This window comes from Rhinatrema bivittatum, chromosome 2 (assembly GCF_901001135.1).
Source record: "Rhinatrema bivittatum chromosome 2, aRhiBiv1.1, whole genome shotgun sequence".
NCBI lineage: Eukaryota > Metazoa > Chordata > Amphibia > Gymnophiona > Rhinatrematidae > Rhinatrema > Rhinatrema bivittatum.
In genome coordinates, this window is record NC_042616.1 from 402824961 (window position 1) to 402851514 (window position 26554).

The 26554-nt window shown below is 45.4% G+C and overlaps 1 protein-coding gene across 1 annotated transcript in view; it reads left to right on the plus strand.

The window, feature by feature from the left end:
* LOC115083302 (vomeronasal type-2 receptor 26-like) overlaps positions 1-26554 on the plus strand; it is a 174136-nt gene that overhangs the window by 121167 nt on the left and 26415 nt on the right. The gene's annotated exons all lie outside the window — the stretch shown is intronic.

Genomic DNA, 26554 nt, shown 5'->3' on the forward strand with positions numbered 1-26554 from the left:
ATCTTATACCAACTCCATTTAATATCAAACATAATTGAGAACGTATTACATGGTGAGAAACCAAAGGGGAGTCTAACTTTAATATTTTCTTAAGTAAAGGCTTTAACATAGAACCTGCACTAAATTTACTTTTTCATTTAATTAAACACAGGGGATCTACAAGAACATTTTTTAACTGATGGGGTGTAAAGAAAATACACAAATCTTCTTGTTTCTTAATTAAACATTTACATGAAAACGGAGTGTGAATGAGAAACCCATAGAAATTACCTCCTGGCGGAAGGCTAAAAGAGCCTCCCGTCTTACCTGTGTGGATACTGCTAAGTCTGGAAATATTTTAATAGCTTTTTCCAAATACATTATGGGATATCTATTGAAATACCTTTTCATTATTTGATTAATATCATTAATAGAGGAAACAGTAACCAATAGATTCCCTGGAACAACATTTCAGATCTGTTATTTATATTCCTGGGTTTGGGTAGGAAGTAACAATTATTCACAACTGGAGAGTCTTCCAAAACAAATCCAAGCTTTTCTATAAGAAACTTTTTAATAGTAATCAGCAAAACTTCCCCAGCTATTCTGGGGAAGTTAAGAAATCTTAAATTAAGACGCTTAGCGTTGTTTTCGAGAGACTCTATCCTCCTGGTTAATATCTCTCTTTCCTTTACCACTGCAGCATTAAATTCTTGCACTTTTTTCTCTCGTTCTTGCAGATTTTTAATTCTATCCACACATTCTTTAATTTGTTTTTGTGTATAAAGAAAATCACGTTGACTCTCAGCACTTAGCGCATCCACTTTCCCTTCCAACCCTTTAATGTTTGTCAACATACCGGCCATCATTTCCCACAAAATGTCCAAAGTTCCCACAGCAGGGTGGGTGAGAGATCCCAAAGTTGTAACACTGGTTGGATGACCCTCCTCCCCACTAAGAGGGATTAAAGACTCCAGTCCTCCTACTTTCCTTTCTGGAGTCAAACCAGTAATAAAGGCAGCACCTTCCTCTTCCTGTCCTTTATCGCGGGTTTGAAAAGTTCCCGCTTCGGGGTCGGTATTGATGTTCTCCAGGGAATCGCCACCTTGATTCTCCTCACTGGCTCTCTGCGCTGGTGGTTGTCTGATGTTAGGACTTAAAGAAGCCTCCTCTGGCAGGCCAAGCTGTTCTCCCTGACAGCTTGGCACATCAGTATCCTTGGTTTCTTTATTTCTTAAGGCAGGAGAAATCATAAAGTGGCTAATCTCCTGTAGAATAGGTGAAGGTAATGGGAGGGAGGGAAAAACCCTCACTTTCCCTTTATGTTTGGGAGGCATAATGAATATATTCAAATACAACACCTAACACAAGAGAAAAAGCCTCTCTGATTCTGTCTATGCAGCCGTCTTAGCCACCAAGTAAATGTTGACCTTAGGAGAGAAAACAATATTATTCTAAAAAATTACCTCAAGAAATGTAAGCTTTCAATTTTAGGAGAAACCAGAAAGTCCAGACAAATTCAGACGAATCCCAGCGAAGCCCAGCAAAATCCGACAAGCCGTGTGCCAGCGTCAGCTGCGCGCTGCAAGCAGCCCGAGGTTATAGGCAGCTTCCGGGTCCCACCTCCAGGTCCGCCCCTCGATGACACTGTGCTCAGCTGCCAGAGTTTACTGTTGGGCAAGGCTTCACAAACTCACCCCCAGACTCAAACCAGCTGCTGGCAAGGTAAATGTTCTCTCTCTTTTCGCTCTCTGGTAATGGGACTTCTGTACCCTGTTCTCTCTTCCTCTTCAAGCCCCACTATCTGTACTTACCAGTCAGGAGTGGGGGAGTTTGCCACACTATTTTGTGGCTTCTGATTACATGGAGGTCCACCCCTCTCACCTTAACTTCGCTGCATGTTGGTCAGAAATGCATGATCATGCAACACTTTCTGGATCTGGTACCCAGCATACTATGTGACATGCAATGCTGCGAGAGCCCTTGATCCCAATGGGCTGTCACTGGAATGCTCTGGGAGGGGCAGGAGGGGTTTTAAAGATAGATGGAAGCTCATCTCTCCTTCCCTGTCTCTTGAACAAACAGGTCACTTCTCCCTCTACTGCTCTCTTTGGCCTGGATTTATCAAAATGCAATAAATATTGCATGTGATTATGGTAATATGCACTTTATTGCAAAATTAGCACAAATTGTGATATGTGCTGGAATTGTTGTATTCCCTGCATATATTCTGGACAGCCAGCCTAGCTATCAGGGCCATCCTAAAATATGAGAGAGACACTAGCTATAATGTCCTTGGACCAGGTAGGTATTTATATCTCTATAGGAGGCCCACCTAGTTACTCGAGGTGAGGTTTAGGTATTAGTGTAAGGGTTAGGGGCCACTAGGACATTCAAAGTGAGATGTACAAACAGAACAGTGCTCTCTTGTGAAGATTTGATGAACTTCGGAGTGAGGAAACTCACCCAAAGATGAGATTTGTGCAATCTTCTTTCAACCTTGCTTGATGGACTCTCTACCTGGGTACCCACTCCTATGGAGATAGGCTAAAACAATTGTAAAATATAAATTTTAAAAAAGCATTGCCTGTTTCTAAACAGACAGGCTCACAATTTAAGAATGCTTTTTTAAAAAATAGGAACAATAGGAGAGTAAACGAAGAGGGTAGCTGGGAGAAAGTGCATTTACCGCATCTCTCCTGTGCTGCTTTCTTGCTGCTGTTTCACACTTTCATCTGTTAAATCACCTCTTGTCTCAGCTGCCAGCTGGTTCAGGGTCAGACAGGTGGTGTCAACCAAACCTTTAATGGAATCTTTGATATCTAATGGCCTGGCCAAGCTCTTGGTGGACTCTAAAAGATCTGGCATGTTAATAATTACAGCCTATTGGTCAAATGGTGAAAGAAAGGGTGATAGTGCAATGGGGGTCCAAGAGATACTCATGTAGACAACTGATCTGTATGACCCTGAACCAGCTGGCAGGGCATGGCCCTGTAAAAGCTGCCAGAATGGGCTGTTAGTGTGGTGAATGGAAGCCGGGTGGGGCCCCTCTTCCAGCAAGCAAGCCACTCTGCAGGGAAGGTGTGCAGAGGGCCCAGAAAGGAAAGAGCGAGATGTCATGGCGAGCCCAGAGGGTGGCGCTGCAGAGACTCCAGCGATGGAGGATACAGAAGAACCAAGGAGGGGCTCATTGCCAGAAGCCAATAAGTGGGTTCAGTTGGTGATAGCGGAACCAATACTGGTGATTCCACAGTCTTTATAGCTCCATCAGGGTGGAATTCAAACCTAGAGGTCCAGGCAAGGGTCGAGGCAGGTGGCGTAGCTCATGCTCAAGGTCCAGGAAAGGGTTGAGTCAGGCGGTGTAGCTCGTGGTCCAAGTCCAGTCCAAAGACAAGCCAGGATCAGTCAGAGGGACGAAGGAAGGAGACAAGGAACACGGAAGGCAGGAAGGAACTCAAAAACTCAGGAAGGCAATCCACACTCTGAAGAGAGAAGACATTGCACAGATACAAAGAGAAAAAACTTTAACAGGCACCTGTGAGATTAGAACTGAGTGAACTGTGCCAATTACCATTCAGAGTCACCTTCAGTAAAATATATTTTTCACAATCATCCATAGTCTCCAGTGTTGTTTGTTTGGCCATCACATTCACCAAACTGATATGAAAGGCATACCTCTACCAGGGAAAAGAATCAGTGTCACCCCTACTACCTAGTAGAGATGTGCATTCGTTTATCATGAATTAGGCAATTTCAACAAAATTGCCTAATTCATCGTGGGTCCGGGGCACCGAACCCTGAAACGGATTTTCCCCGACCTTCGGGGAAAATATGTTTTTCGGATTTGTATGGGGGGGAGGGGCACATTTTATTTTATTAAATAAAAAACCACCCCAAGCATTAAAATTTACTATAATACAACCCCCCCCCCCCCCAACATCCCGATCCCTCCCCAAGACTTACTAACATCCCTGGTGGTCCAGCAGGGTCCTGTGAGCAATTTCTCCCTCGGTGCCTTTGGGCTGTTGGGCCTGCCTCGCAGCAAAATGGCGCCGATAGCTTTACTATGTCACAGGGGCCATCAGCTACCATTGGTCAGCCCCTGTCACATGGTAGGAGCAATGGACGGCTGATGCCATATTGTGCTCCTATCATGTGACAGGAGCCGACCAATGGCACCAGTAGCCCTGTGGCAAAGTAAGGGCAAAGGCTATTGGCGCCATTTTGAATACTGGCAGCCGACGGCCCGAGCCCAGGAGATCGCTCCAGGACCCCTCCTGGGTCAGATCCCCCCCCCTCCCAAGACTTGCCAAAAGTGCCTTGGTAGTCCAGGGAGGATCCTGGAGCAATCTCCTGGGCTCAGGCCATCGGCTACCAGTATTCAAAATGGCACCGATAGCCTCTACCCTACATTGTCACAGAAGCTACCGGTGCCATTGGCTGGCTCCTGTCACATGGTAGGAGCACAATACGGCACCGGCCATCCATTGCTCCTACCATGTGACAGGGGCCGACCAATGGCAGCCGATGGCCCCTATGACATAGTAAAGATATCGGCGCCATTTTGATGCGAGGCAGGCCCAACAGCCCAACGGCATGGAGGAAGAAATCGCTCATGAGACCCTGCTGGACCACCAGGGATGTTAGTAAGTCTTGGGGAGGGATTGGGATGGTGGAGGGGTTGTATTTAATGTATTATAGTAAATTTTAATGCTTGGGGGTGGGTTTTTTTTAACTTTGTTTTCCCGCGTCATTTTTTGGGCCCGTTTCGATTTTCCCCACTTAGTTTTTTGTTTGTTTTTCCAAAAACTAACCGAGGAAAAACGAACTTTACCCCGAAGCGTCTGACTCAAAAAATGACACGGTACAAAAAACCGAAGCTTATCTCTACTACATAGGGCCCTGGAGGAGCCATCCTTCTATGTGTCATTAAAGAAGCCAAGCCCCAGGGAAAGAGACTGTGTGAAGGAGTTTGAGCTAGTCATTCGCACCAAGAGTACAAGAATTACGTTTATGGACCCATCGGTATTGCCTGAAGAGGGGGTACCACAGGCAGAAAAGAGAAAGCGGCTGACATGGAACAAAGAGTTTATGATTCTCAGGATGATTTGCAAGGCGTGAAGTGATGATTTGCAAGGCGTGAAGTTGGCACTAAAATGTGTGAAGAGTGGCTGGAGGACCTGGAAAAGAGTTCCTGCTGAAATAATTTGATTTATTGTCATTCCAGAGAATGTTCAGGACAGTGAACTTAGTGGCTTAATGGAGGACAGGCTGCAAAGTGAGTTGGACCTAGAGACACAACATGACTGCTTTTGAATTGAGTAAGTGCTTTGTCTAGGTCCAGTGAACGAAGATGTCCACCAGACCTCGAGTGATAATAATGGAAGTCCAAAATTTTGCACATAGTCGAGATGATCTAAGGTGTCTGAAGTAGAAAAAAGCTTATTTAACAATAATAAAAACGAGTGATCTTTCAAGAATACTCACCTAAGCTCTCCGCACAATGCTAAGAATTTTCTCCATTGTGTCCCATGTTGCATGATCTCAAATTGAGATGCGCCCTACTTTATCCTCTGCAGTTATAGGTCCATTATCATGGAGAAATCAAATGGTTTACCTCTACCTTTGAAGCCAAAGAGTTTGCACTTGAAATTGAGAAATCATTGCAGGAGTTTTCCTCTGGGAATCAGCCTTCAGGATGAAGGTCTTGGTGCAGTGTTGTATGGTTATGTGAGCTTGATGCTTTATGACTTCCAACATGTTGTCTACCAGGTTTTATAATTTGAAGGCTGAACTGCTTTATGTTCAAGATCTGCTATGAAGCATTTGTTCCAACACCTTAAAAGATGTTTTCTTCTTTTTTGACTTGTTACTACAAATTTGGATCATCTGTGCTATTGTACATTGGCAGGTGATTTGGCCTCAGGAAAAGTTCCTGGCTAGAATTGATGTGCTAGCAGAGATCAGCAGTATTAAAGCCAGCAAATGAAACTATTAGGAAAAATTGTTTTTTATGTTTTGGACTGCATTTTTTTTTGGATTGGGTTTTATTTTGGCTTCAGCATAATTTATGAAGGGAGCTTTTCAAGACTTCATACTTTCCAGTTTCTGCTGTGGTTTTATCTTGGTATGATATGTTGGGTCTGGACTATATAGTTTTAGGGGACAGTGTTAATGAGAGGTCTGGAGGATTATAGATCATATTTGGGAGTGTCGGGAGAATCAGTCTATTCGTTTAAGTTGTATAAAGAGGTTGCAGGTTGGATGGATAGGGTCCCTAGGTGTCTTCAGTGATCAGGATCCTTTAGATAGGGAGAGGCAGAAGGGGTGGTAGAGTTGGAGGGCAAAGGGGAGAGGTAATATGGGAAGGGAGGGATGGGGAACTGGAAGGGTGGAAGGGTGGAAATAGGGAATTGGTGGGGTTTTTGGTAGGAGTAAAAAGGGAAGGGATTATGTAGTATTCATGGTACATCAAAATTATGGGCAACTGTTTCCATTTGGAGGTGGGGATCTAGGCTGGGAATTCTTTATCTATGTGTTTTTACATAGAAATTTGTTTTTGTTCATTCAGCTGAGGATTCTGGCATGGACCCATAGGTAGTGCCTCTCTGAAAAGTGTTTCATGGATGAATTCCTCTTTTAAAAGACAGAAAATATTGGGTGATCTACGTAGTAAAAAAGCAGATATTATATTGTTGGTGCACAGGTCGTGTGCCTTTATGGTAAAGCAGGTGATGAAGGATCCTGACGGTCATTTTCTAATTCTGGAAGATGATCTGTATGGCCGCACTATAGTTTTATGCAACAAACAGCTATACTCATTCCTTTTTTTCATGAATTTTAGGAAAGTTGCTGTGCTCTGAACCTGGGGTTATTTTTGTGGGAGGAGATTTTAAATGTGTATTGATCCCACAATGGATAAATCTGCATGTCAATCTAGTGAAAAATTGAATCATAGAAAAGGGATCCCGTAATTAAATGACCAATTGCAAACAGTAGATGCTTGGACAATACTCCATCCTTTTGAGAGAGATTATATTCATCTCTCCAGAGTACATTCTACCTTTTCCAAATTAGATTATTTGTTAGTTCCTCAATCTGTCTTTTCTAGTATCCAAAACAGGCATAGAAGCAATTGAAATCTCAGATCATGCACCGATTTAGATAACTGCAGTGAGGAAGCAGAGAAGCTGGAGATTTCTGATAGATATAGAACCTGGTTTTCCAGGAAGTTCTTAAAATAAATAGGAATCTTTTTTTTTAATTTTCTCTTTATTAAATTTTTCAAATGTTACAAAATTAGTAAACATTCTAAGAAATTTAGTGATATACAGTTCAATTATATCAGCCACATAACATAATGAGAAATAAAGTACAACTGTCTCACTATTATTTAGCCCTCTATAAGCCGGGGGGATCTTCACAGGAGACATCTTATATTAGGAAATTAATATTATTATTTACCACCTCAAAGAATAAGAAAGCATTAGGTTGGAGACGGATAACATTGCATTATGTTGAACAATTTTACCCTGAAATGGGGATTACACAGGTGCTATTTCTGAGACATCCTCTGGCAAGGCATTAATTCTATCATTCAGGAATTTTTTTAACTGCAGTGGTTGAAAGAAAGTATAAGATATATCTCGAAATTTTAAGAGACATTTACAGGGAAACTTTAAAAAGAATTGGGCTCCCAATGGGATCACCCCCTCTCTTTATTCCAGAAACTGTTTTCTCCTGGTCTGTGTCTCCTTTGCATAATCTGGAAAAATTAATACTTTAAATCCACAAAATAATTCCGATTTATTTCTAAAATATTGCCTCAGGACCCAGTCCCTATCGGAATCTAGCAGAAAAGTAATTATTAATGTTGTTGGCTGGGCTTCTTAAGAACATAAGAACATAAGAACATGCCATACTGGGTCAGACCAAGGGTTCATCAAGCCCAGCATCCTGTTTCCAACAGTGGAGCGCACAAGTTAGGCCTGCCAGAAGTAGGGGAGGAATTAGGTAGGGCTGGGGGGTGGGTTAGATAGGGGAAGAGAAGGAAAAGTGAGGGGAACAAAAAAAAAGTTCCCTCTAAGGCCGCTCCTATTTCGGAGCGGCCTTGGAGGGAACGGGGAAGCCATCAGGCCTCCCCTAGGATTCGGTGCGTGCAATGTGCACATGTGTGCACCCCCTTGCGCGCGCCGACCCCGGATTTTATAACATGCGGCAGCGCGCACATGCTATAAAATTGGGTGTACATTTGCCGGGTAGCGCGCACAAATATATCCCCCCCCAAGAGTAATTTTAAAAATCTGCCCCTATGTGCTTTAAAATTGCAGCTTTTGCTGATAACCTACTAGTATTCATATCCAATCCCAAAGCATCATTACTATACTTCAATGGTATTTTTGAGCAATCTGGGAAATTCTCAGGGTTTAAATTGAACATAACAAAATCTGAAGTTTTGGCTGTTCCAAGATACACACAAACTTGGTGGGAGGAAGATTCTCCTTTTAAGTGGGCTCCAGGTATCTTCAAGAATTTGGGCATTTAACTACCTGAGGACTTGAGTCATTTATATAACATTAATATGTCACCTTTACTAGAATATTCAAAACTTAAATTTCAGCAGTGGTAGAAACTGGTGGGTTGTATTAGTCTGTGTAAGATGGCTGCATTTCCCAGATGGCTTTACGTTCTTTAAGTCCTTCAAATTCAACTTTTAAATAGAGATATTAAAAAACTGGCTATATTAATCTTGATTTTTTGTGAAAGGAGTCTAAACCTAGAATTCCATTACATTGGTTGAAACAAGAACAGGAAAAGGGGATCCTAGGCCTTCCAAATGTCAAATTATATGATCAAGCTGCTTGGCTAGAATTCTGTGAGACTGGCTGTTTCCCAGCTCTGTGTAATCTAATTTGTGTATGGATTTACTTTATGTTATGTGATACATGCAGCAGCAACAAACCGTTGATGGGTGTGCGAGATAGTGTTTTGATAGCTCCCATGGTTATGGAAAAAAGTTATGAGAGTTTTGGGGGGCGGAAGTTCGGAGATCTCTCCTTTTGTGTATATTCAGGGTAACAAGGACTTTCCAGTGGGAGATAACATAAACATCTCTTTTGATCGGGAGAAATTGGGGAATTACTCATATACAACATGTTTTGGGTATTGATGGTACAATTCAGCCCTTTCAGCAAATACAAGAGCAGTTATCTTTGAGTGATGCAGATTTTTTTTGCTACCTACAATTAAGGCATTCTGTTTGTTTTTTAAAGAAAACATATCTTACAGGGATGTGCAGAGCAAAATTTTATGTTCATATTTCTTATGTCCGAAAGGGGGTCCCACTTGCGGCCAATATGGACATAAAAAAAATCCAATGAGTTGGGTATATGTACATATGTGCAAAAAAAAATTTAAACCCCCTCACCCTCCTTAATCCCCCCCCAGACTTACCACAACTCCCTGGTGATCGAGCGAGGAGTGAGGACGTCATTTCTGCAATCCTTGGCGAGAAGCATGTGACGTCGGCGGCACGTCGAGTGACGCGGCGTCACTTGATTCCCGGCGAGTTCGCGCCGGACGGCTCGTTCGGCCCAAAAAGAACTTTTGGCCAGCTTGGGGGGGCCTCCTGACCCCCTCAAGCTGGCCAAAAGTTCTTTTTGGGCCGAACGAGCCGTCCGGCGCGAACTCGCCGGGAATCACGTGACGCCGGCGTCACTCGACGTGCCGCCGACGTCACATGCTTCTCGCCAAGGATTGCAGAAATGGCGTCCTCACTCCTCGCTCCATCACCAGGGAGTTGTGGTAAGTCGGGGGGGGGGGATTAAGGAGGGTGAGGGGGTTTATATTTTTATTTTGGCTCAACAATCGCGATTTCCCACATATCGAACATATCTATGTTCGATATGTGGGAAATCCGATCGTTTATGTCGAATCAATTTTTTAAGTTAAAAAAAAATATGAGTTGCGTTTTACTAATGCGGTCAATCCGAATGCACACCCCTAATATCTTAATCTCACTGTTGGCTCTAAAGTGTAACAATTTTTTTCATAAAGGAAACAGATAAAGTTTCTCAAAACTACATAAGGTTTTTCAAGAAGCAGTTATTCAAGTCTCAAATTAGCCAGGTCCTGGAATAGGGAATTTGTCTGTTTCATCTGCAGATGCTTTACTGGGTTGGTTTGAAAGAATAAGAGGCCTCACAGGGAATGTTTACTTGAGAGAGATGTGTTTCAAATTTTTATGTAGGGCCTATATTACACCTGATAGAGTGCACAGAGCACATTTGGTAGATACTGAATTATGTGAAAAATGCAGGGCAGCCCTAGATTCTTTAATACATGTATTTTGGACATGGCCTTGAACAAAAACATTTTGGTGTAATTTGAAGTTACGCCTGTTGCTCGCAGACGGTTGCGTCCACTGATGCTCACCTCTTTTTTCACTACTTTGTCTACTCTTGGAGGAATGGTGGCCTCTGCCAGTCACTGCCGACCTATCCGGCATTCCCGGGACAGAGTGGGCGCTGCCAACCGCCATCTTGCTTCAGGGATTACCTAGTTGCGTGTGCATGAGCCTGTCTTGTACACATCATGGTGGGAACCTTGGGGGCGTCCCCTCCGGATGACATCATCGCTCTGCTGTACTTAAGTTGACTGGCCCGATACCCTGACAAGTTTGCAAGGAGGTCCTCGTTGCTGAATCCGTTCCATTCGTGATCTTCTGGTTCCTGACTTCACATGGCGTGAGATGCCTTGGGTACTCGCTCACCTTTATCCACATGTTTATTAACTCCTTCAAAAAAGTGAAGCAGATTTGTGAGGCAAGACTTGCCCTGGGTAAAGCCATGCTGACTTTGTTCCATTAAACCATGTCTTTCTATATGTTCTGTGATTTTGATGTTTAGAACACTTTCCACTATTTTTCCTGGCACTGAAGTCAGGCTAACCGGTCTGTAGTTTCCCGGATCGCCCCTGGAGGGTTACATTTGCTATCCTCCAGTCTTCAGGTACAATGGATGATTTTAATGAAAAGTTACAAATCTTTATTAATAGGTCTGAAATTTCATTTTTTAGTTCCTTCAGAACTCTGGGGTGTATACCATCCGGTCCAGGTGATTTACTACTCTTCAGTTTGTCAATCAGGCCTACCACATCTTCTAGGTTCACCGTGATTTGATTCAGTCCTTCTGAATCATTACCCATGAAAACCTTCTCCATTACGGGTACCTCCCCAACATCCTCTTCAGTAAACACCGAAGCAAAGAAATCATTTAATCTTTCCGCGATGGCCTTATCTTCTCTAAGTGCCCCTTTAATCCCTCGATCATCTAACAGTCCAACTGACTCCCTCACAGGCTTTCTGCTTCGGATATATTTAAAAAAGTTTTTACTGTGAGTTTTTGCCTCTACAGCCAACTTCTTTTCAAATTCTCTCTTAGCCTGTCTTATCAATGTCTTACATTTAACTTGCCAATGTTTATGCTTTATCCTATTTTCTTCTGTTGGATCCTTCTTCCAATTTTTGAATGAAGATCTTTTGGCTAAAATAGCTTCTTTCACCTCCCCTTTTAACCATGCCGGTAATCGTTTTGCCTTCTTTCCACCTTTCTTAATGTGTGGAATACATCTGGACTGTGCTTCTAGAATGGTATTTTTTAACAATGACCACGCCTCTTGGACATTTTTTACTTTTGTAGCTGCTCCTTTCAGTTTTTTTCTAACAATTTTTCTCATTTTATCAAAGTTTCTCTTTTGAAAGTTTAGCACGAGAGCCTTGGATTTGCACACTGTTCCTTTTCCAGTCATTAAATCAAATTTGATCATATTATGATCACTATTGCCAAGTGGCCCCACCACCGTTACCTCTCTCACCAAGTCCTGTACTCCACTGAGAATTAGATCTAAAATTCCTCCCTCTCTCGTTGGTTCCTGAACCAATTGCTCCATAAAGCTATCATTTATTCCATCCAGGAACGTTATCTCTCTAGCGTGACCCGATGATACATTTACCCAGTCTATATTGGGGTAATTGAAGTCTCCCATTATTCCTGCACTACCAATTTGGTTAGTTTCCCTAATTTCTCTTAGCATTTCACTGTCCGTCTCACCATCTTGACCAGGTGGACGGTGGTATACCCCTATCACTATAGTCTTCCCCAACACACAAGGGATTTCTACCCATAAAGATTCAATTTTGTATTTAGTCTCATGCAGGATGTTTATCCTGTTGGACTCTATGCCATCCCGGACATAAAGCGCCACACCTCCTCCCGAGTGCTCCTCTCTGTCATTGCGATATAATTTGTACCCCGGTATAGCACTGTCCCATTGGTTATCCTCTTTCCACCGTGTCTCTGAGATGCCAATTAAGTCTATGTCATCATTTACTGCTATACATTCTAATTCTCCCATCTTACTTCTTAGACTTCTGGCATTAGCATACAAACATTTCAAAGTTTGTTTTTTGTTTGTATTTTCATTCTGCTTTTTAATTGATAGGGATAAATTAGAATTTTTTAGCTCAGGTGAGTTTTTAGTTACAGGCACTTGGACTACTTTTCTAATTAATGGAACCTCACTGTCAGGATGCCCTAATTCTAATGCATCATTAGTATCCTTTAAAGATACCTCTCTCCGAACCATGCGCTGCTGAGCGACTGTCGGCTTTCCCCTTTGTTCTAGTTTAAAAGCTGCTCTATCTCCTTTTTAAAGGTTAGTGCCAGCAGTCTGGTTCCACCCTGGTTAAGGTGGAGCCCATCCCTTCGGAAGAGACTCCCCCTTCCCCAAAAGGTTCCCCAGTTCCTAACAAAACTGAATCCCTCTTCCTTGCACCATCGTCTCATCCACGCATTGAGACTCCGGAGCTCTGCCTTCCTCTGGTGACCGGCGCGTGGAACAGGGAGCATTTCAGAGAATTCTACCCTGGAGGTTCTGGACTTAAGCTTTCTACCTAAGAGCCTAAATTTGGCTTCCAGAACCTCCCTCCCACATTTTCCTATGTCGTTGGTGCCCACATGTACCACGACAGCCGGCTCCTCCCCAGCACTGTCTAAAATCCTATCTAGGTGACGCGTGAGGTCCATCACCTTCGCACCAGGTAGGCATGTTACCAGGCGATCCTCACGCCCACCAGCCACCCAGCTATCTACATTCCTAATAATTGAATCACCAACTATGACGGCCGACCTAACCCTTCCCTCCTGGGCAGTAGGCTTTGGGGAGATATCCTCAGTGCGAAAGGATAATGCATCACCTGGAGAGCAGGTCCTTGCTACAGGATCCTTTCCTGCTACACCTGGTTGGTGCTCTCCCATCATGAGACCTTCTTCCTCCAAGGCAGCACCAGGGCTGCCAGTCTGAAGTTGGGACTTGACTACTATGTCCCTGAAGGTCTCATCTATATATACCTCTCTGTCTGCCTCAGCTCCTCCAGGTCTGCCACTCTAGCCTCCAGAGATTGGACTCGTTCTCTGAGAGCCAGGAGCTCTTTGCATCGCGTGCACATGTACAACTTCTCACCGGTGGGTAAAAAATCATACATGTGACACTCGATGCAAAAGACTGGGAAGCCCCCCTCTTGCTGCTGGACTGCTGCCTTCATCTCAATTTTGATCAGTTCCTAGTTAAGTTTTAGGTTGCTATGGGAGTAGGAATGTGTCTAACTTCCTTTAAATGTATTAGTGAATTCACTATGTGTCTGGTAGTGGCCTACCGGGGTCTGAGTGAATTCTCAATAAAGTTTTTGTTGATGTTTTTCTTTTTTTTTTTTTTTGTGAAAGTGGAACCTGCCTATAAATTAAGGGATGAGCTAGGGGTGGGTGGGCGAGGGTTGGGAAATACAAACAGTCTAACTTCAGTTAGTCAGCCTGAGTGACTCACTGCTCCCTTGATTAACAAATGTTGGTCCCTATTCAAACCCAATCACACTACCTCAACACCTTTGGAAGGTGAGTAACTGAGCTGAACTATACAACTTTTTTACTTTGGTATACACTGCTCCTAGCTTATTTCTAGCTTCTGGCTACTTTTTGGGTTGGTTTGTTTTTTTTTTTTTCAATACAAGCACTCACTTAGTTTTCAATACAAGCCCTCAGTTAGTATTAAATACAAACATTCAACTCTTTAAATGTCTGGAGAACACTCAGTTCTGCAGACTTTTAAAAATACACTACTTACTGCTACCTTATTGACTGACTAAAAATACAAACAGTCTAACTTGTTTATTCACTGCCTTTCTGACTATTAAAGGCACAAACACACAAACGCACTAAATAATATTCCCAAATAGTTAACTTGGCCCCAATACTTTTAAAAAGACAATGTCCCAAGCAAAAACTTACTGATTCCTTTCAGCCACCAGCAAGGTGATCCTCTCTCTCAGTGTTCCCACTGGGATTCCTGGGTCTATTTCATTCCATATTTGACTATCCCGCTCGCAAGACTGTCGTTGGTTCTGCATCTACAACAAGGTTCTAAACCTTTGACTGAATATGTGGTTGAATTTAAAACCCTGTCCTCTGAGCTACATTGGGATCTGGGTTGCCTATGTGCTATATTCCTGGAAGGACCGAATAGTCGATTCAAGGACAAATTAGCAGCACGTGAACTCCCTAAGCCTCTGGACCTCCTAATCGACCTAGCCAGTTGCGTTGATCGTCATCTACGCGAGTGAGCTCAGGAAATTAAGGGGATCAAGAAGATGCCATCAGGAGTCTCGCGCTCTTGTCCAGCACCAGTTACCCAGACTACTCCCATACCTAACCTCAAGGAGGATGAACCCATGGAAATGGGCCACAGTTACTTGTCTGCTAAGAAGAGATGCCACTGACAAAGACTAGGCCTTTGTATGTACTGCAGCCAGCTAGATCACGCGGTACCATCCTGCCCTATCTATCTGGGAAACTCCCAGACCTAGGATTCGCCGAAGGACTCCTCCTAGGTCTAACCTCTCCATCTCCTCCACTGACACTTCCAGTGTCTATCAATTCCGATGCTCTCAAATTCCAGACTTTAGCATGGTGGACTCTGATGCCGGAAGGAACTTCTTACTCTGACAGCTCGTAGAGCACCTACGAATCCCCACCATATGGACATCAATACCTCTGCTATTATCCTCTATTCATGGTGAGCCATTACCTGGCAAAGTCACTTATTCTACTCAACCCATACAACTCCACACGGGGTCACTGCACAAGGAGACGATTTCCTTCTTGGTCGCAGACAAGCCTATACATCCCATGGTACTCGGACTGCCTTGGTTGCAATTACACGCGCCTCAGTTTGACTGGAGTACCCTGCAACTGTCCTAATGGGGCAACTCCTGTCATGGAAGATGCCTCGAGGTTGTGACACTTATGCCTTGCCTGACCACTTCTACATCTCTTCTGGGCCTACTCCTGCAGTCCTCCTCGTACCAAGATGTATTCTTGAAGAAGGCAGCTGACACTCTACCTCCTAATCACTCTTTTGACTGCACCATTAACTTATTGCCCAACACCGAACCCCCCAGAGGAAGGGTATACCCACTTTCTCTAACAGAGACCAAAGCGATGTCCAGTTATATCCAAGAGAACCTGGTGAAGGGCTTCATCTAGCCTTCTAAGCCTCCTGCCAGGGCCGAGTTCTTTTTTGTGGGTAAGAAGGACAGCTCCCTTCGCCCACATATAGATAACCGTGGCCTCAATGATATCACCATGGCCTCAATGATATCACCATGGCCTCAATGATATCACCATGATATCACCCATTGCCACTGATCTCTGAGCTATTTGATAGGCTCCAAGGGGCCAAAATATTTACTAAGCTGTATCTCAGAGGGGCATACCACTTGGTTTGGATTCGCCAGGGCAATGAGTGGAAGACCGCTTTTAACACCCGCGATGGCCAATTTGTGTATTTGGTCATGCCCTTTGGCCTCTGCAATGTCCCGGCCATATTTCAAAACATGATGAATGAGGTCTTCAGGGACCTGCTTTACAGCTGTGTAGTGGTTTACTTGGACAACATACTGATCTTCTCTCAAGATCCTCAGAGCCATCAATCCGACATCATCAATGTCCTACAGAGATTGTGAGATAACCACTTGTATGCCAAATTGGAAAAATGCTCCTTTCACCAGGAGTCCGTTCCCTTTTTAGGCTATGTGGTATCCAGTAAGGGGTTTCAAATGGATCCGCCAAAGACCAAGAGCATCCGGGATTGGCCCCAACCCACTTGTCTTAAGGCTCTGCAAAGGTTCTTGGGTTTCAATAACTACTACAGATCCTTCATTCATCATTACTCTTCATTGACCGCGCCTCTTACAGCCATGACCCTTAAAGGAGCCAACCTTCACAATGGTCTCCTGAAGCCGTGACAGCCTTCCAGAAACTTAAGGAGGCATTCCTTTGTGAGCCGTGTCTCCATCACCCAGATCCTCAATGACCCTTCATTGTTGAGGTGGATACCGCTGATGTTGGGGTTGGAACCATCCTTAGTCAACATGCTGCCAACCATATCTTATATCCCTGCTCTTTTTGTTCTCTGCGCTTCTCCCCTGCTGGGAGAAACTATGGAATAGGAGACAAGGAGTTGCTAGCAATTAAGTTGGCATTCAAAGAATGGCGACCTTGGCTCGAGGGTGCACAACGTCAAATTACGGTCTACAACGACCACAAGAACCTTGAATACTTGCGACACGCACAATGTCTGAATCATCGGCAAGCCCGATGGTCTCTATTTTTTAATCGCTTTGACTTTCTGCTGCGATATTGACCGGGTGACAAAAATACCCGAGCGGACGCACTTTGCCATTCTTTTTCGACGGAAAATGTTTTTGACACACCTCATCATATCTTTGACCCTACGAGAGTACTCCTCTCTGCTACATACAAGGTTCCTTCCAGGAAGACGGTGGTCCCTCGGGCACTCAGGAAAAAGATTCTCAGATGGGCTCATGACTCCTTACTCGCTGGCCATCCAGGACAAGCCAGGATGTACTCCACGCTACAGCGTTATTACTGGTGGCCCACTATGAAAAAGGATGCTTAGACCTACGCTGAGTCGTGCTCAACACAAACCGGCGGTCGGCCAACCTTGGGGACTCCTTCTGCCTCTTCCTGCACCTAGCGAGCCATGGACCCATATAGCAAAGTATTTCATCGTTGACCTACCAGTCTCCAATGGCAACAATACCATCTGGGTCATGGTGGACAGATTTTCAAATATGGCTCACTTCATGGCATTACCCGGATTACCTTCAGCCCCAGAATTAGCGAAACTTTTCATATGCCACATTTTTCGCCTCCACGGCCTACCTAGATACATTATCTCTGATCGAGGGGGTCCAATTTACAGCAAAGTTCTGGAGATCTCTATGTAAAATATTTGACGTCTCGCTAGATCTCACCTCTGCGTACCACCCGCAGACCAACAGGCAGACTGAGAGGACAAAACATACACTAAAACAGTTTCTCCAGAGGACCAAGATGGCCGACGCTTAGGACGTGGTGAAGGGTTGTCCTGATCTTGGTCTGCAGAATTTTGCCTTAAATATATATCTCCTTATACTTAAACTTCCTAAATAATGCCTCACACGAAGCGCAAGGCTCGTGTTAAGGAAAATATTACTTCTAAAGAAGAAGGAGTTCCACCGCAGCCAAAGATTGATCAATTCTTTAACCTTACCCCGAAGACGCCGGAGGCGAGGGCCGCTGGGATAGAGGAGCAAGAGCTCGCTCCACTTTCTAAGGCCGAGGAGATCTCGCTTAGTCCGGGGGCACCCGAAACGCCGATACCTCCGAGTGCCCGGCTGTGGGAGGAGCAGTCTGTAACATCGCGAGCTCTCCAGGAGAGAGGAGAGCCCCTGCAGACCGAAACAGACGAGGAGGACGAGGAATCGATTTTCGGAGCAGTTGGAGGAGCGACAGGAGTCGCGGTTGCCTCCACACCGAATCCCCGAATGGCCATGCCGGCAAGAAACATCGAGGAGTCAGCAGCAATTCAAAACCTGGTACAATTTCAATCAGAAATGGTTTTTTCTAAGCAGAAACCTCCCTTAGTTACACTGGATACTCTGTGGAATGCTATGACCTCTATTGAGACTGCTGTTACTACTTTAACTCAAGCATTTGTGGACCTCAATAAAAGAGGGTTAAAGGTGGAAAAAACCGCAAGTGAGAATCAGGGAAAAATAGAAAAACTGGAGGAAAAAATAGTTACAATTGAAAAAGTCCAGGGTAACTTGATAAAGATGGTAAATATATCCGAAAGGAGATTTGAGAACATAGAAAATTCATTACGTTATTTAAATTTACGGATAGTTAATTTTCCTGTTGTTAAGAAATTGTTACCTGTGGAAATGTTTAAAGAGTATATGGGGGAATGCTTAAAAATACCAAAGGAAATTACCCCTGTAATAACTAGAGCGTTTTTTGTTTCAAAAAAACCACTGCAATCAGAACCTGTGGAAACACCTGAACAGCCCTCTATGAATTTGTCTGAATTGTTAGAATTGTCTATAAATACTGAAGTTAAATCAAGAGGAACCCTACTGATATCCTTTGCTTTTGAGCAAGATAGAAATTTGGTGTTAAAATTTTTCTTTCGAAATAGATCTGTTCATTTTTATGGACAAAATATATGGATATACCCGGACGTGGTCCGTAATACCCAAGAACGAAGAAAGAAGTTTTTACTTATGAGAGATGAAGTGGTTAATAGAGGAGCTAGCATGGTATTAAAATATCCTTGCAAATGCCTCCTGAAATATCAGGAGGCAAAATATATTTTTTTAGATCCACAACAATTAAGGGATTATTTGGATGGGAAGGTTTGATACTGCTGTAGTATAAATGTAAGGGTTAGTACTATGCTGTTCGGTAAATTTTTTACCTAACGTTGTTATTCTTATTTTGATTGAGCTCTATAAAATTCCTCATCTTGGTCCCATATTACCTGGAATAAGAGACCTTTTGGAAAATGATTTATATACTGTTTACCTCTGGAAATTAATGTTTGGTTCTCTGTTTTTCTTTTGATATATGATGTAATATATCTAAATTCATAAATAAAAAATTGAAAAAAAAAAAACCCAATTTCTCCAGGCATACATTAACTCCAGGCAGAATGATTGGTATGAGTTGCTTCCCTGGGCCGAATTTGCATTGAATTCTCATCAGTCTGCTTCAATGGGGCCTTCGCCCTTCCAAGTTGTCTATGCTCATCAACCTCTACCTCGTCTGCCAGTGTCCCTGTCATAGAAACATATAGAAACATAGAAGTGACGGTAGAAGAAGACCATACGGCCCATCCAGTCTGCCCAGCAAGCTTTCACAGTTATTTTTCTCATACTTATCTGTTACTCTGACCGCTGAAGTCAGGACCCTTATTGGTAACTTTTTGGTTCTAATTTTCCTTCCACCCAGCCATTGATATAGAGAGCAGTGCTGGAGCTGCATAAAAGTGAAGTATCAAGCCTTATTGGTTAGAGGTAGTAACCGCCACGATAAGCAAGCTACTCCCAAGCTTATTTGTTTACCCAGCCTGTGCAATTTAGTCCTTGTTGGTTGTCTTAAAATAAATCCTCTTTTCTTCATCCCCCCCTACCGTTGAAGCAGTGAGCTGCATTGTATATGTATTCAAAGTGAAGTATTGGTTCGGGGTATTAACCGCCGTAACAAGCAAGCTACTACCATGCTTATTTGTTTTCCCAGACTATGCAATTCAATCCTAGTTGTATATGTATTCAAAGTGAAGTATCAGGCTTAATTGGTTCGGGGTAGTAACCGCCACAACAAGCAAGCTACTCCCACACTTATTTGTGAATGCAAATCCTTTGTCCCACATTTCCTCTTGTCGTTGAAGCATAGGGCAATGTTGGATCACATTAACCATGTGTATATTTATTGAATAAGGGTATTAATCACCGGGAAGTAGCCATCATTCCCACAAGCCACACCCATGCCTCTTCTCTTCATTCACATCCTCGAGACTTTATGGATCCACAGTGTTTATCCCACGCCCCTTTGAAATCCTTCACAGTTTTAGTCTTCACTACTTCCTCTGGAAGGGCATTCCAGGCATCCACCACCCTCTCTGTGAAGAAATACTTCCTGACATTGGTTCTGAGTCTTCCTCCCTGGAGTTTTAAATTGTGACCTCTGGTTCTGCTGATTTTTTTGTAATAGAAAAGGTTTGTCGATGACTTTGGTTCATTGAAACCTTTCAAGTATCTGCTCCTCCTTTCCTCCAAGGTATACATATTTAAATTCTTCAATCTTTCCTCATAAGGCATTCGATGAAGACCATACACCTTTTTGGTCGCCGTTCTCTGGACCGCCTCAATCCTGTCTCTGTCCCTTCGGAGATACGGGCTCTAGAACTGAGCACAGTACTCCAGGTGAGGCCTCACCAAGGACCTGTACAAGGGGATAATCACTTCCCTTTTCTTACTCGATATTCTTCTCTCTCTCTATGCAGTCCAGCATTCTTCTGGCTTTACCTATCGCCTTGTCACATTGTTTTGTCGACTTCAGATCGTTAGACTCTAACACCCAAGGTCTCTCTCCTGCTCCATGCACATAAGCCCTTCACCCCCCATCGAATACATTTCTTTTGGATTTCCACACCCCATATGCATGTCTCTGCACTTCTTGGCATTGAATCTCAGCTACCATATCTTCAACCATTCTTTCAGCTTCCTTAAATCCTGTCCCATTCTCTCCATTCCTTCCGGGGTATCCACTCTGTTGCAGATCTTACTATCATCCGCAAATAGACAAACCTTACCTTCTATCCCGTCTGCGATGTTGCTCACGAAGATATTGAACAGTGTTGCGGCTCTGGTCGCAGCACTCGCGACCGGGACCTTTCCTCGTTCCTCCGAAATTCGGGCCCGGGAGCCACACGATACTCCTACAGGTCTCGAATTGGGCCACTGGTAGCAAGTGCGATGGTCGGGCAGGCCAGCACGGCCTGTTCGGCGGAGGCTGCTCCATGAGGGAGACGCCACCGGCTTGCTGAAAGTAGCCCCTCTCCTCCTAGGCACGCGCGTGTGCAAGCGAAGAGGCTGAATTTAAAGGGCCTTTCCCGCCCTTCGGCGGCCCAGCCCTTCCCCTGATGTCAGATGCCGGCAGATATTTAAAGCGGGTGTCTGCCCCGGATAGATGCCTTGCAACGAGGTTACCTCAGGGTGCTTAGTTGCTGTGTGTCCTGGCATCCGTTTGGCTCTCTTGGTCACTGTCTTCAATTCCTGCTTCAGTTCCAGTCCTGGTTCCTGGATTCCTGTCTTCAGTTCCTGCTTCTGTTCCAGCCCAGGTTCCTGGGTTCCGCAGCCCGGTTCCGTCCTTGATCCAGTTCAGACCCTCCCTGCTTGTCCAGTTATTGCTTCTCCGGCTCTGACCCTTGCCTGCTCTTGACGCCTCTCGCTTGCCGCCTGCCTCGACCTCGGATCACCTACTGGATTTGTCGATTTGCCTAAGCTCCAGCGGACCGGGCTCCTACGGGCTCCTCCCGGGGGAGTCTCAGGCTTCCAGGGTGAAGTCGTCCCTTCCGATCTCCTAAGTCCTAGCGGCCCGACTCCTACAGGCTCCTCCTGGGGGAGTGTGGGCTTCCAGGGTGAAGATCCTGCACTTCGCTTCGCCCAATATCCGCTCCCGGCCTGTATTCCACTCACGGAGACACCCCTCCGTTCTTTCCGTCAGGCCGGCCTAAGGGTCCACAGTAACATTTGGAACAGTTTGCAAGGCCATGGACTCGGCGGATATGCCTTGCTTGCAGGCCATTGCGGTATGTAAGAGAGCATTGTCTAGATGTCCTTGCAGCTACCGTGGAGCGTCTTGCAAATTGCCTGAACACCATGCCACCGGACCCACGGCCCGCTCTGCCATCAGCTCCGGTGGTGAACATCAGTCCGGCTACTCAATTGCCTGTGCCCTCACGCTACGCTGGGGAGGCTAAAACTTGCGGGGTTTTTTTGAACCATTGCTTTATACGGTTCTCTCTGCTTCCCCAGTAGTTCCCTACTGATGCGGTAAAAGTAGCATATATCCTGTCGTTGCTAGATGGGAAAGCGCTAATTTGGGCTTCTCCACTTTGGCAGCGCAATGATCCTTTGCTCGACAACTTGCCACAGTTTATTTCCAACTTCAAGCAAGCCTTTGATGAGCCGGCTCAGCTAGCTACTGCCACTTCGGAACTGCTACAATTACGCCAGGGTTCTCGCTCCTTAGCAGATTACGCCATGGACTTTCGCACGCTTGCCCTTGAGGTGGGATGGCAAGACGACAGCCTCCGGGCGATATTCCTGGAGGGTCTGTCTGGATGCATCAACGATGAATTAGCCGCCCTTGACCTCCCAGCGGATCTTAACAGTCTCATCGATTTGGCTGGGCGAATTGACCGCCGTCTCCAGCAGAGGGCAAGAGAGGTACGACTGGTTCGACGTACCCTGGCACTAGCCCCTGTATTCTCCAGGCCCCTATCTTCTGCCTCTTCTCCAGGAGCAGCGCGACTGGAGCTAACCATCAAAGAGCCCATGCAGTTGGGGCGTACTCCGCTCACCGCGGAGGAGAGGCAATGTCGCCGAACTCTGGGTCTTTGCCTGTACTGCGGTCAGAAAGGCCATTTCTTGGCTCGCTGCAAGGAGCGTTTGGAAAACGCCAGAACGTAGGAGGTTGTGAGGAGCTACTCTCAGGTTGTGCTAATAATGCTCCTCAATGTACGGTCCCAATCACGTTGAAGTACCCGGGCAGATCTTTGGAGACCCTTGCATTCCTGGATTCGGGAGCCGGGTATAATTTCATTCTGGAAGAATTGGTACGCCAACTGCAGAATCCCACACTGCCTCGGAAGGTATCGGGGAATGCTCCTTCCAGGGAGCATCACCTCCTCCATGGTACCTATAACCTTACGCACCGGGGCGATCCATTCGGAGGAGATTGCCTTCCTGGTCCTGGAGAAGGCCATCCACCCCGTGGTCCTAGGGTTACCGTGGTTACAGACGCACTCCCCGATCATCCAATTGGACACCTTACAGATTACTAAATGGAGCTCCTTCTGCTTTTCCAATTGTCTGAAGGTTCCGAAGGCACCAGGTCTCCCTCTCTTACATACCGCCATCGCTCTACCAGCACCTTACGAAGAGTTCTCAGACGTATTCTCCCAGTCAAACGCGGAGATTCTGACTCAGCACCAGCCTTTCGATTGCGCCATTGATCTCTTACCTGGAACAACACCTCCTCGGGGAAGGGTTTACCCCTTATCGCTACCAGAGACCCGAGCCATATCCGAGTACATCCCAGAAAATTTGGCGAAAGGATTCATTCGACCTTCAAAATCTCTGGCGGGGGCGGGTTTCTTTTTTGTAGGTAAAAAGGATGGATCACTAAGACCATACATCGACTATCGGGGTCTCAATGCCATCACGAAATGGGATCATTACCCACTCCCCCTGATTTCCGAACTCCTGGATAGATTAAAGGGGGCCAGGATTTTCACTAAACTAGATTTGCAGGGTGCATATAATCTAGTGCGAATTCGTCCAGGGGACGAGTGGAAGACTGCATTTAACACCAGGGATGGGCACTATGAGTATCTCGTCATGCCCTTTGGACTGTGCAATGCCCCGGCAGTCTTCCAGCATCTTATGAACGAGATACTCCGAGAGTTACTGAATACCTCTGTCATTGTATATCTGGACGACATGTTGATTTACTCCCGTGACCTGTCTTTGCATCGTCAACATGTTCAACAGGTTTTATAGATCCTCAGAAACAATGGTTTGTACGCCAAGTTGGAAAAGTGCTGTTTTGAGAAGGATTCCCTTCCCTTCCTGGGATACATAGTATCCGCCACCGGATTCCAGATGGACCCCGAAAAGGTGGCCACTATTCAGGGAGTGGCCTCGGCCAAGGGGCCTAAATGCTTTACAATGCATCTTTGGCTTCTCAAACGTTTATAGACATTTCATCCTGCACTACTCACGCATCGTGGCCTCTCTCACCGCCCTCACTCGGAAGGGAGCTGATGCTGTAGACTGGCCAGCTGCTGCTTGTCTATCATTCGAGACTCTTAAGGAGGCGTTTCTGCAGGTTATCTGTCTTCGCCATCCTGACCCTCTCCGTCCGTTTATGGTGGAGGTGGACGCATCTAATATCGCAGTAGGAGCCGTGCTTAGTCAGAGCAGTGACTCCGGCCAACTCTTACCCTGCTCATATTTTTCCAGAAAATTCTCCGCTGCCAAGAATAATTACAGTATCAGTGATAAGGAGTTACTGGCCATCAAGCTCGCCTTCAAAGAATGGAGACAGTGGTTGGAGGGAGCCGTCCATCCTGTTACGGTGTATACAGACCATAAAAACCTGGAGTTCCTTTGCCATGCACAACGCCTGAACCCCAGGCAGGCTCGTTGGTCTCTGTTCTTCAACCGCTTCAATTTCACACTCCGCTATCAGCCTGCTTCCAAGAATGTACGAGCAGACGACTTGTCCCGCATAGCGGAACTGGAGGAAAATGAGGATAAACCACAATTTATTCTAGATCCCGCAAAGATTAACCTATCCAGTACCACAGTGAGCCCTCAAGGGAAGACGGTGGTCCCTCGGCGCTCTCGAAATTGGGTCTTGGCTTGGGCCCACAACTCCCTCACGGGGGATCTCGCTGGTCGCAAAAGGACCCTTGACTTAGTTAATCTCTTCTACTGGTGGCCAACCATGAGGCGAGATATCCGTGCCTTCGTTGATTCCTGTCCCACCTGTGCTATACAGAAACCCCGGACAGGGAAACCCTGGGGCCTCCTCCAGCCATTGCCCATCCCGGTGGAACCCTGGACTCACATTGCCACGGACTTTTTGGTGGACCTCCCGATCTCAGAGGGGAACACAGTTATCTGGGTAACCGTGGACCGGTTCTCCAAAATGGCCCACTTTGTTCCGCTACCTAAGTTACCATCAGCACCTGAGCTGGCTCATCTGTTCACACAACATATCTTCAGAATCCACGGCCTGCCACTAGACATTGTTTCAGATCGAGGGCCACAGTTCACCGCTCATTACTGGAGGGCATTGTGCAAAAAGTTCGATGTACAACTCAACCTCTCCACCGCCTTCCACCCTCAAAGCAATGGACAGATGGAACGCACCAATCGTTCCTTGAAGACATTTCTTCGCTCTTTTGCAAATGAAGGACAGGATAATTGGGCGAGGTTGTTACCATGGGCTGAATTTTCTTATAACAACCATACCCATTCTGCCACGGGAAGCTCGCCTTTCCTTATCGTTTTTGGGAAGCAGATAAGACCACCCTTCCCTCTGCCTCTTCCCAGTGCGTTACCGGCAGTTCAGCTCTCCGCCCAGCAGTTACAATCCCTGTGGACATCCATCCAAGGAAAACTCGCCAAAGCAGCCAGGGCTATGAAGAAATGGGCGGATTAACATCGGTGGCCGGCACCCATCTTCCTCCCTGGAGATCGAGTCTGGCTTAGCACAAAAAACATTCAGCACCGGATTCCGTCTCAAAGATTGGCCCCAAGTACTGCGGTCCCGTCCATATAGCTGAACGTGTGGGTTCAGTTTCATACCAGTTGCATAACATGTTCCATGTCTCTCTGTTAAAGCCTCTCATCCTCTCCAGTTACCACCATCAAGTTCCTGACCCCACGGAGCTGCGTGTACATGAAGAACCTACATATCAAGTGCGGGAGGTTCTGGATATCCGGTTCCATCTCCGACGTTGGGAGTATCTGCTCGCCTGGGAAGGTTGTGGTCCAGAAGACAACACATGGGAACCAGCCCGTAACATCTTCTGCAGGAATTTCACTGTCTGCTCCCAGTAAACCTGGGCCTTCTAGGAGGGGGTGTAAGAGAGGGGTACTGTTGCGGCTCCGGTCGCGGTACTTGCGACTGGGACCTTACCTCATTCCTCCGAGGTTCGGGCCCAGGAGCCCCACGATACTCCCACAGGTCTCAAGTTGGGCTGCTGGTGGCAGGCGCGGTGGTCGGGCAGGCAGGCACGGCCTGTTCAGCGGTGGCGGCTCCACGAGGGAGACGCCGCTGGCTTGCTGAAGGTAGCCCCTCCCCTCCTAGGCGCGCGCGCGAAGGGGCTGAATTTAAAGGGCCTTTCCTGCCCTTCGGCGGCCCGGCCCTGACGTCAGATGCCGGCAGATTTATTTTTATTTATTTATTTAAAATCTTTTCTATACCGTCGCTAAGTAGTCTACCATCGCAACGGTTTACATGATGGCACATAAATTAATGTAGGGAAAGTGAATTATCGTACATTCTAACAGGTACCGTCAAAGGTTCGGTTACAATAAATCATTAAAGATAAGAAAAAAATTGTTTAGTGAAATAGGTCATGACCGGGTGTACCAGGAAGGTACAGTTTACGGGTAAAATTCACTAATTATAGTGTTACAAATAATTTTTAAAGTGATGTAGAGTTCATGGATCCCTCTACTGCATGTTACTAATTGTTGTGTTCCGGTGCTCTTCTGCCTCTTCCTGAATGTTTTCTAATTTCCCTTCTCTTTATAAAATGCTTGTTTAAAAAGCCATGTTTTTAAACTTTTCTTGAATGCTTTGAGATCTCTTTGTAA